The sequence below is a fragment of the Monodelphis domestica genome, chromosome 3 (assembly GCF_027887165.1).
Source record: "Monodelphis domestica isolate mMonDom1 chromosome 3, mMonDom1.pri, whole genome shotgun sequence".
Lineage (NCBI taxonomy): Eukaryota > Metazoa > Chordata > Mammalia > Didelphimorphia > Didelphidae > Monodelphis > Monodelphis domestica.
In genome coordinates, this window is record NC_077229.1 from 473,913,962 (window position 1) to 473,924,883 (window position 10,922).

General features: G+C 35.1%; 1 long non-coding RNA gene across 4 annotated transcripts in view; it reads right to left on the reverse strand.

The window, feature by feature from the left end:
• The window catches only part of LOC103094312 (uncharacterized), a 102,160-nt gene that overhangs the window by 48,765 nt on the left and 42,473 nt on the right, over window positions 1–10,922 (reverse strand). For 3 of the 4 annotated variants that reach the window (XR_008917889.1, XR_464531.3, XR_008917890.1), the window contains exon 4: window positions 8,170–8,242. This is a non-coding gene — a long non-coding RNA (uncharacterized LOC103094312). Of the gene's footprint in view, window positions 1–1,531; window positions 2,947–8,169; window positions 8,243–10,922 lie in introns of all 4 variants that reach the window. The other variant, XR_008917891.1, reaches the window with a different exon arrangement.

A 10,922-nucleotide genomic window follows, 5' to 3' on the forward strand; every position in this document is an offset into this window, starting at 1 on the left:
CCTTATCTTCATCTGACCTGGACCCTTCCTCCAAGATCCACTGTTATCTCCAAACTTCTAGAAGGGTCAACTCTCCAATTCCAGTGAGGAAAATAACTCACAATTATGGAGAACTGCCTGGGCATAAAGATCGTTATGGAAGATAAGTGATTTCTTGTACTTTCCCTGGTATACAGTACAGATTCAGCAAGTGACCAAGGTGAATGAGTATGATACTTAGGGCATTAAAAAGGTAGCCCTTTAATGTCCAATATGAATCCCTAAGAAGCCAAACCTAAGATTTACTTTGTGTTTGGTTCTCCTAGAATATATTCTTTGTCTAAGAAACAACCGCTTTCCTCACCCCAGAATGACAAAAATTCACCAAGAAAACTAGAAGAAACTCCATTTGCTTTCTTTCCTCCATCTCATATACCAGGTCCTAACAATGAAGACAAGTGTAGCATATCAGAGTAGGTGGAGTCACTAATTCAGATATCTCACTAGACTTTTAAAATCACAGATTCTACTTCTGAAAATTTAGGGGTAGCAAAGATAGACAGCTTCCTATATCTGCAACAGCCTCAAGTTGATTGTCAGTATTTTTTAATCTCCTCAGTTATTTTAATGCATTTAATTTTTTTTTACTGGAATATAGTTTGCCTATAATCTCTAGTTATTACTTTATATAGTAAATTCACTTTTAAAGGCTTCTGTCCCTAGAAGAGACATTATTCTGATTACATTTTGCATGGGAAATGAATTTGTTTACAAGTTTGCTACAGATACATTTCTTTTTAATTCTCTTCTTTTGGGTACTTTCATAAACCGTCAAAGAATGGAAGCGATTTTTGCAATAAAATCCTGCTAAGCCAAACTCTCAGAGTAACAAATCCCTTGGCAGGAGGCCTGTCAATGGCACGTTTCCAGGACCTCAGTCTGAACCGCAGCCAGGGGCTGCCCATAAGAGCGGGCCCAAGATGGCTTGTCACCTTTCACCTTTGACCCTTCCCCCAGCTGCCTCACACTTTGTGAACTTGAAATCTTGTGAGAGTATGCTGAGCCGTCCTGTTTACAAACAGCCTATTTATTCCTCAGGAGCCACTTGGCAGGACATATCCAGGTCACCTGACCCTGCGTTGTCACAGAAACCATGAGCTTCAGACTCCTCCTGTACCTAAGCCAAAAAAGGCAGCAATTTGGACTAGTTGAAACTGGTGCTGAATTGTGAAGCTATTCTCACAAAAGGAAAACCCTTTGGGGCTTCCTGCACACTTCCCCAAAGTCCACTTGTCAGCTATCCACTTGAACCATAGGTTTTGGGAGTCCTGCAATGACTTGAGAAAATCCCATGCCCCAATTTAACCCCCATTCTATCATTTCAATGGCAGTACTATCCTAGACCTTGCTCAGGTTAGTGTTATGCAACCAAATTCATGCATCCATCTTTAGGGGTTTCCAAACATTTGTTTTAATTTGATTCTCAACTGTCAGCCACTTAGTGGATGAGGTCCCTTGCCAGAGTCTTTTTCCTCCAACCTTCATGACCCACCATCTCCCAGGCTGTTGACATCACCATTGGTGACATTTTGCAGGGAAGAGTCATCTGAAATCATTAGTGGATCCACGACTTTAAGAAAACAATATATGGAAGCCTAAACATACAAGACACGTAAATTAGGAATCAGTCATTCATATTACAAATTTAATATTCATTCATATGCAATCAATATTACCAAATTAGTATTCAATCATATTACAAAAAATTACATTCCACGTTACAAAGAATGAGTCTCAGATTTTCTAAGTCTTTAATACACTTTAAATATTATTTAATTACCAAAATTCTAAGCATATTCAACTTTCTTAGAATATTTGTAGTGTAGAGAAAAAGGACTTCTCCACTGAGCTTTCTAGGAAAAATGAATCATGGTGTCTTATTTCCTGTTTTTCAATTAATTGAAGACAACAGGAGGGGATTTTTTAGTTGTTTGTATACCTTGGCACCACAATTCATAAAGTTAGCTATAAAATTTTAAATTTGAGGAAAAGATTCCCTTAGTTTGAATCAAGAAGATAATTTATCAAATTTATAAGCAAAATACATGCCATTTGATGAAAATACATGTTTGTGGAATAAAATAAGTGTTTTTCCTTATCTTGCTCAGATCTTGTCTATTATGGTGTGAAATTATTAGACTTTATTCATTAGGTAAAAGGGATCTATTGCAGACAGAGGAACAGAGATTCTTGGACCTAGGATTGTTAAAATTGATCTAGACACCTCAGATACTTCCTAGTGGTGTGATCTTGGACAAGTCACTTAACTCCCATTGCCTAGTCCTGAGTTGGTAAACCTATGGCATGTATGCTGGAGAGGGCTTTTCCCCTCCTCCACATGTGCCTGAGGATATTTCTCACATGACCCATCCTTCTGTCCAGCAGCCCAATAGGAGCACTTCTTCCCTTCCCTGTCTTGGGTAAGGTGCTAGGGGTGGGGAGAAGAGGGCACACTGTAGTTTGGGCATTTGGTCTCTAAAAGATTCACCATCACTGGCCTAGCCCTTACTGCTCTTCTATCTTGGAACCAATAGTTTGAAAAAAATGATCTAGGTTAGAAGGGGAAAATGATTAGTTGGTATGATCATTCAGGAAGCTATTGTAATAGGTGGGAGAAAAGAACCTAAACAATTATAGAAATGACCATAGCAAGGAAAGGATGTCTAAGAGGGACTTCATGAATAATCAGGGAAAGGAAAAGAATTCACAACTGATTTCAAATCTGGGCAAAATCATTAACAGATACAATAAAGTTGCAAGGTTTGGGGGATGAAGATGATGATTTCAATTTTGAATATGTTGTTCTGGCTGGTCATCCAGGTAGAGATGTCCAAAGGAGCAGCTGTTGAATATTTGAATCCAAAGCCTTTATATGTATATATCAAGTAAATTCCTAAATGTTGCTACCTGTTCATAAAAGCACAAATGAAAAAAAAATGTGAAATTATCAGCATTTGAGTTCCTCAATGGGTAAATGAAATTATGCACATAAAATGTTTTGAAACAAAGTGGTGTATTACATATATACACATATATTTATAGGTAAACACATGTGTGTATGTGCATTTATGTATATATTCTTGCTATTACTTGGAGGACCACTTCTTTTAGAGAATTATGGATCCTGTTGGATTTTTTAAGAGTCTGACCCTACCTGGCATTTTTCTAATGAATAATATATACACAGGATGTCCAAGATGTCTTAATGTCATTTTAATCTTTAATAGCAATTTGGACAGCTTCACATACCAATCTAAGACAAAATTCCTGCCCATAAATAAAGAATTGCTTTTTCCTTTAAAGGGAGATTGAAGAAAAAGAAGAAAAAATAATACAAATGGTTATAATTGGTAAGGAATACAACAAAAGCTACAATGCAAGCTCTTGTTTGAAATAGCACCAAAAGATTAGGGAAACAAATATGGGTAAACCTCTGTTCCCTTGTAGCTGCTAACATGTAGTAAGTCACCAGGAAGGGATAAGATGATGCTGAAATGTGTGCTTGTAAGAGAAGATAAGCTGATTGGCATGTTGATAGTCTGGAGAAATTGTTTTTTAAATTTTTTTCTAGAGAAAGTACAATGCTTTAAGTGTGTGTGTGTGTGTGTGTATGTGTGTGTGTGTGTGTGTGTGTGTGTGTATGAAAGAGAGACAGAGAACATTTACTGACTTACTATGTGTCTAGCACTGGGCTGTGCTAGGAATGCAAATGCAGGCAAAAAGAATGAGTAGTCTCTTTTAAAGGAATCTCTGTGTTTAGAATATAAAATACTATGAAAATATGAGATAGAATTATAGAAATTCTAGGTCTTGGAGTCTCCAGAAGTTCAAGAAGGTGAACAACTTACTTGAGCTTGTGTTGCAGTTTGTTTTGAGGCTCAGATGAGATAATGTACATAAAGTGCTTTGCAAAAGTTAAAATGACATATAAATACCAATATTATTGTTATCAGTTAAACAGAAGTAATTTAAATGCTGCAAAAGAAATTGTGGAAATATGCAGTCACCTATTTTTCTCTTGGAGAGAAACAAGACATCTCTTCATATTGTCCACAAATCTGTCATTAGATTTGCAATTATCATATTCAGAAGAAATCTATTAGTAGCTCATTTTTTACGTGTGAAGTGCTTATAGACTGCCTCTAACAAATTGTGTAACTTTAGGCAAATCTTAGGCTCCCTGGACCTAGTTTTCCCAATCCGTAATATTAAGGATTTAGACAAAATGACTTCTAAGATTTCCTACTCTAAGATTCCATGATTCTACTTCACATTATTTCCAAGGGAACACGTCAGAAGAATGTTTTGAAAACAAAGAATAATTATTTAAAATCTCAAGTCACCTAAAAAACATCATTGAATCATTGATGTGTAGTCTAATACCACAATGTCAAACTCATATAAAATGATAGCCAGTCATCTATACATAAGGATCCTTGATGATAAGTCACATAGTGACTTAGTTTTCAAATGTAATGGTATCTATGTTTTATTGAATTTTTACCTATCTTGTCAAATATTTCCAAATAACATTTTAATCTGGAAGAGGTCACACGAGTCGTTGCTTGCTTGCCATAGGTAGCCTGGACCACATGTTGGATACTTCTGGGTCTCAACTATCGACCCCACTGCCACCGCTGTTCTTCTTATGGTTTGTCACAGGAAAACTCTGTGGTGGTTTTTTATGTATTTTTTATGTGGAATTCAAAAAGCAAACAGAATGTCTCTATCACCCACCATAACTGAGTGACATGTAAATTTTTATTTAAATTATGCAGTACGAGGTGGTAATAAAGTGTGGTTTGACTAAGGATAGGCTAGGGGGAGATATAGTGAGAAGTCACTAGGTGGCTCATTCTTGAATGCTATGTGAAGTCCCAGCTTATGTGTTATGTGGCAGGGCAGGCTAAGACGTGTTCATGAGTGTTCAATCATGTAGTGAAATTCTCGATATGTACCAGCTGTTCTGTCAATTGTGTGTAGGGTGTCTGTCATTTGGTAAACATCATTATTGTTTCTAATCTTGTTTTCTCAAGTGCCTTGTACTCTGTATATATATTGGTATTTGCTACTTAAATATTCAATATGATTCCTAAATGTGTCAATCATTCAAAGTAGTACTGTTAGATATGCAGGAAGAAAACTTTAAAATCTCAGAGACAAAGATTTACTCCACTATTTTAAAAATCATGTGAATGGATCTTGTTCATAAGATAGATGCTGAGGATAAAGTTTGGATCCCTCACTCATAGGATATCGCTCCGTTTCACTACTAAATAGTTGGATACAGAGATCTTGTCAAATAATTTGATGAAAACAAAAAGACCATTTCACAGATTGCTACCTTTGCCTAACAAATATATCAAAAAGATTTCCCCCAGTTCTAAACACAACAAACAATATCATACTAAAACCACCAAAAAAACATAGAACTGAGTGAAATGAGCCTGAAGATTATACTAAGGAGGCTCAATGACAAAGTGAGAGAAGAGCAAAGTGGTAATCCCCTATTTGAAGTAAACTTTCTGTCTCCAAGGACATAATTTAGCAATTCAAGTAGAAAACCTAAATAACTATCTGTAATTTTATCCAAAAGTCAAGTTGAATTTTTAGCTTTTAGAAGGATGGAATTTCCTGCAAGAGAGCAACAAAATATGTTCAAAGCATGGGATTTCTCTTGAGAGACATGAACATGGTGATCTGGAAATATCAGGATTACAATGTAAGAATAGGGAATATGGTTTTGCTGGTAATGGGAGCTCTCAAAGAGGAACTTTCTCTATAAATACAGATTAGCATCTTCTCTGAAATTTGGCATCTTAAAATTTGGGGATGCCTGTAAGACAGTCAGTTCAACAATTCCAATAGATAAAAGAGAAGTCCAGGGCTGGAGATAACTTGATACTTTCCCTATATCATCTCCTCTTATAAACCAGATAACCTGGCTTCAACCTACCTCTCAAGCTACATTGGACATTATTCCCAATGCTCCATTCTTTGATTCAACAAAACTGGTTTTCCCTGTTTCTCACATATAGCATTCCATCTTCCACATCTGGGCCTCTGAGCTGTTATCCCCCATGCCCTGAATCTATTCCTTCCTTACCTACCCCTCATAGAGTCCTCTTTCTTTAAGATGCTTTCAGGCATATTTTCTGCATTAAACATTATGCATATGCTCACAAATGCTAGTCCGCTCCCTCTGAAACTCTCTTGTATTTATCTACTTTGTATATGCTTGCAATTTTTAACTGTATCCATAGCGAAAGAATTAGAGGAGAGTAGGGGAACTAGTGATAGTGATGCCAAAAAAAAAAGGGAAAGAAAAGGGCATCAATTAATTTTTTTCAAAATACCCAGAAGAGAACAGAAGGAAATTCAGAGGGAGATACAAATCAAAACAATGATTTTGGAACTAATGTATTGAAGTTATTATTTACTTTTTTTCCTTAAAGCAACTATCATTAATTATATTACATATGATTACACAATATATATAAATTTGGTCTGCATGACTTCACAAGGATAATTGATGTATTATTTGATAACTACATATGCTTGCTCTCTCTACATATGTGTGTGTTGTCTCCCCCACTTCTAATGTAAACTCCATGTAAAGAGAAACTGTTTCATTTTTTGTACTTGTTATCTCTAGCTCCTGTCGCAGTTCTTGATAAATTCCAAGGGACTGATTAATACATAAATCTATTAGTCACCTACTTAGATGAAAATTAAATAGATTGGAGCTAATGGGATCACCAAGTGAGGCATTATAGAGAGAATATAGAAGAGAGCCCAGAAAAAGCCTTGGTGTATACTCACAGTTGGGCAAGTCACTTAACATCTCTGAAGCTCAGTCTTCTCAAAAGCAGTTAACTAGGGGCCATGTATGTGGTTCAGTGGATAGATAGAAAGCCAGACCTGGCGATAGAATGTCCTGGGTTCAAATTTGACCTCAGACATTTCCTAGCTGTGTGACCCTGGGGAAGTCACTTAACCCCCATTGCTTAGCTCTTTTGCCTTAGAACCAATGCATAGTGTTTATTCTATGTTGGAATGTTAAGGGCTTTTAAAAAGTAATCTTGGAGAGATAAAGGGTATTAATAACTGAAATCAAAGGGGATAAATTGTCTGAAACCATTATATCTAAACATAACTCAAAATAGCAAGTCAGGGGAGAGAAACAACATTAAGAGACAGAAGACCAGCTTTGGAATCAATAAAACTAGGGTTTAGTTCTCATACCTAGCACAGGCTCAAAGGATCATAATATTAAAGATCTAGGGCTTTAGAGAACTTTGGAATCTACAGAGTCTAAGACCCTCATTTTACAGATGTGGAAAATGAGGTACAAAGATGTTAAGGACCTTGCCCAGGATCACCCAGGTAGTAAGCTCCTGGGGTAAGAATTGAACCTATGTCTTCCTGACTTCAGGTACTATAATCTATCCCCTCTACCATACTGTAGATGAATAGTCATGTGCAAGCCACTTTGTCTTAGTGTCCTAGGGCACTCTATGAATAGAAATCACAGATGAATTACTAGACTTCATTAGTGCAGGGAGGTTCTAGAGCAGAATCTCTCCCTAAAATCAGAGATCTAGGTCCCACCCCCTCAACATTAATAATGTAATGCTATTAGATTTTGTTTTATCACCTTCACTTAAATTTAAATGAAATTTCTCATGGTCTACTGTATTTCAACAACCAATACTGATTCTTGCCAAAACATCTCTTGTTTTTGACCATTCATAGCCCTTTAAGCTTGCTGTGAATAATGTAGTCCTCCAGAATTCAATAACAACAATAAAAATCTCAACATATCCCCAAACTACCCCAGAAAAGAGGTAAAATAAAGAATTGGGCAATGTTTGCTGTGTGCTATCAACATTAAGGAAATCCAGCATAAGAATATACTATTAGTTTGCTTTGAATACCAAGCAAGGAAAGTGAGGCTATGTGATTCCTCCAACTCACTTGTGACCTTGATTGTCCAACTTTTAGCCTGTCTACACAAGTAGAATGAAATATACATTTGATAGAATTATCTAGATATTTCTTGCAAAAAGAACTGAGGAAATGGGGTTTGAACTGAATTGCCCAAAATTTTCATATACTAATTAAACTCACCAGATTGCTTGGTTCTCTCCTTCATCTCACCAGTGTAGACACTGCCCTCTGGTTTTCATTAGAAAAAATGAACCTAGAAGGAGATATATACATATATATATATATATATATATATATATATATATATATATATATACACATATATATATATGCAATAAATTAAAGAAATAACATTAACTCACAAGAGCTTGAAGGAAGATTAAGACCACAGTTAGAATATAGATTACACATCATTTGGGGCAGATTTAACTTATACTAGATATCCTCAATATACTTATCTAGAAAGGTAAAACCCACAAAACTCTTGTTCCTTTCCTTTTAAATTTCAAGCCATCTCCTTGCACTCTTCCATTTTCTCAAATACCTTTCCAATACACATTTTTTGACAGAAGTTAACAAGCTATTCTTTCTCCCAGAATGCTCCTGAATAGGTACAGCACACAGGAGAATGAAAATTTTGCCACTACCCATTTAGTCCAATCAATGTCCACAGCAACCACAGTCCAGCTTTTTTCCCAAAGTATGCAGACTTTGAATCTGCCTCCATTTTACTTATCTGTGTATCCAAACTCTATGACTAGTTCTTTTTGTAAGACCACAAGAAAATACATGGAAAGCCCCCCAAAACAATGTGTGTAGGTCACCTCTAAGCTGCTGCCTTCAGGCTAGTAAAGATGTTTCCTTCCCACGAAAAGGAGAAAAAAAAAGATTTACATGGCATTTATTAGTTCTTTAAGGTTTGTTTTATAAAAGTTACCTAATTTTATCTTCACAATAATTCTAGGAGGTTGGTGCTATTATTATCCCCATTTTATGGATGATGAATCTTAGACACAACTGGTAAGCATCTAAAGCTGGTTTTGAACTCAGGTTAGGAATTAGACTAGGTATAGTTCTTGCATTCAAAGAAATTATATTCTGTAGGGGAAACAGTCTATATGCTTGTGTGTCTACATACATTTACATATACAAACATGTGTAAACACGTTGGTTACCTTATTTTGTATGTCAGGCAAGGGAACTAAGGCTTTGTCCTAACTAATGTCTCCAATTCACTTGTGACAGATTGCCCAACTTGTAATCTGTGTCTACACAGGCAGAATAGAATAGAACTTTAATGGAATTATCCAGAAAATTCATGCAAAAAAGATTTGACAAAAAAGATTTGGCCTGAATTGTACAAGTTGCACATTTTTTTATCTACACATGGTATTTTATGTACATTATTATTTTATGAGAAGTTATATGTAGGATTTGTTGGGAGAAAATAGAGTGAGATTTCAAAATATGCATACAAAAATAGTTGGCTTTTTACATTAATGGGAATATACCAAGAGTAGCTAAATGTTTACTTTTATTCTTATTTTATGGTGTGATTTTTATTGCCATTTCTCATCATTTTCTCTTTTTTCATCTGAACTAATAAATTATACATATTTACTTGAAAACATTTTGATTGTTCATTAGGCAAAAAGATGCATATACAAGTGACCAGTTGACATATGAATATGTATATATTATAAACACATATATGTACGCAAATATATCCATTCTGAATATAGAATAATCACATGAAGTCAAGAGGCACCAAATGGCTAGCCTACAAATAGGTTTGGGGACCGCAGTTTGAAGTCTATGATCATCTCAAAAAGCCAAACTTATAAAAACTTCATCTTTGCTTATAAATTTATTTATCCTTTGGCCACTCCTCAAATCAAGTTACTTAATTTTCAAATTCCAATTATACCAGGACAGCTTATATTGTTATAAACATCTTTGGGGGAATTAAACCTTTAATCATAATTTATAAATGAATGTAATAGTTGATGATATATTCATTGTCTAATCAGGAATAAAAATTCTAATCCTATAAAAGCTGTTTAATAACAATTTGAACTACTGATCACATAATTAAGGGTGTTAGGGGATTAGAAATGAGATTTTAAGGTGGCCAAGGGGTAAATTCAAGGACTTCAGATACTTTTTAAAGAGGGGGAAGGGGTGGAGAGGACAGAATACTGGAACAAAGTATCAAAGCTTCCAAAAGGTACCTATATTTCTGCTTATATAATTATGCTCAGTGTATAAGCCATTATAATTAAATTAGTAGTGTGGCTTGTGCTTCATAGAATCTTTTGTTTAAATATACCTCCTTTTTCAGATGATGAAACTGGTTAATAAACAATTTAAGATCCATTTATCAGCATATTTTGATTCATAAAAGCAAACCAAAGAATTAAGTAAAAATGTTCTGGAATGCTAAACTGCTAATTATTTCTTCTTTTTTAATGTACTACGAGAGGGAAAAAGTAAAGTGATCTCATATATCATTACATGGATATATTTCTACTTTCAAGGGATTCAAGAATTAGTTTTCCTTTGCCATATGCTTCTAAGTTGCTTTTTGAGTTGAAAGACCCCACAATAATTCTGGTGGAGAGGGTGACCCAACATTTTCTGTGCATTAAGCAATTCAATGGAGAAACAATTTTCACTAACACTGTAGGTGAATTGGGAACCAAATTCCAAATTTTTAATATTACAGTATTAAGCACCCATTATTTCTCTTTTGCTCGAATGGACAATATCAAAACAATTTCAAAAGTGAAGAAAGAAAGAAAGAAAGAAAGAAAGAAAGAAAGAAAGAAAGAAAGAAAGAAAGAAAGAAAGAAAGAAAGAAAGAAAGAAAGAAAGAAAGAAAGAAGAAAGAAAGAAAGAAAGAAAGAAAGAAAGAAAGAAAGAGAGAGAGAGAG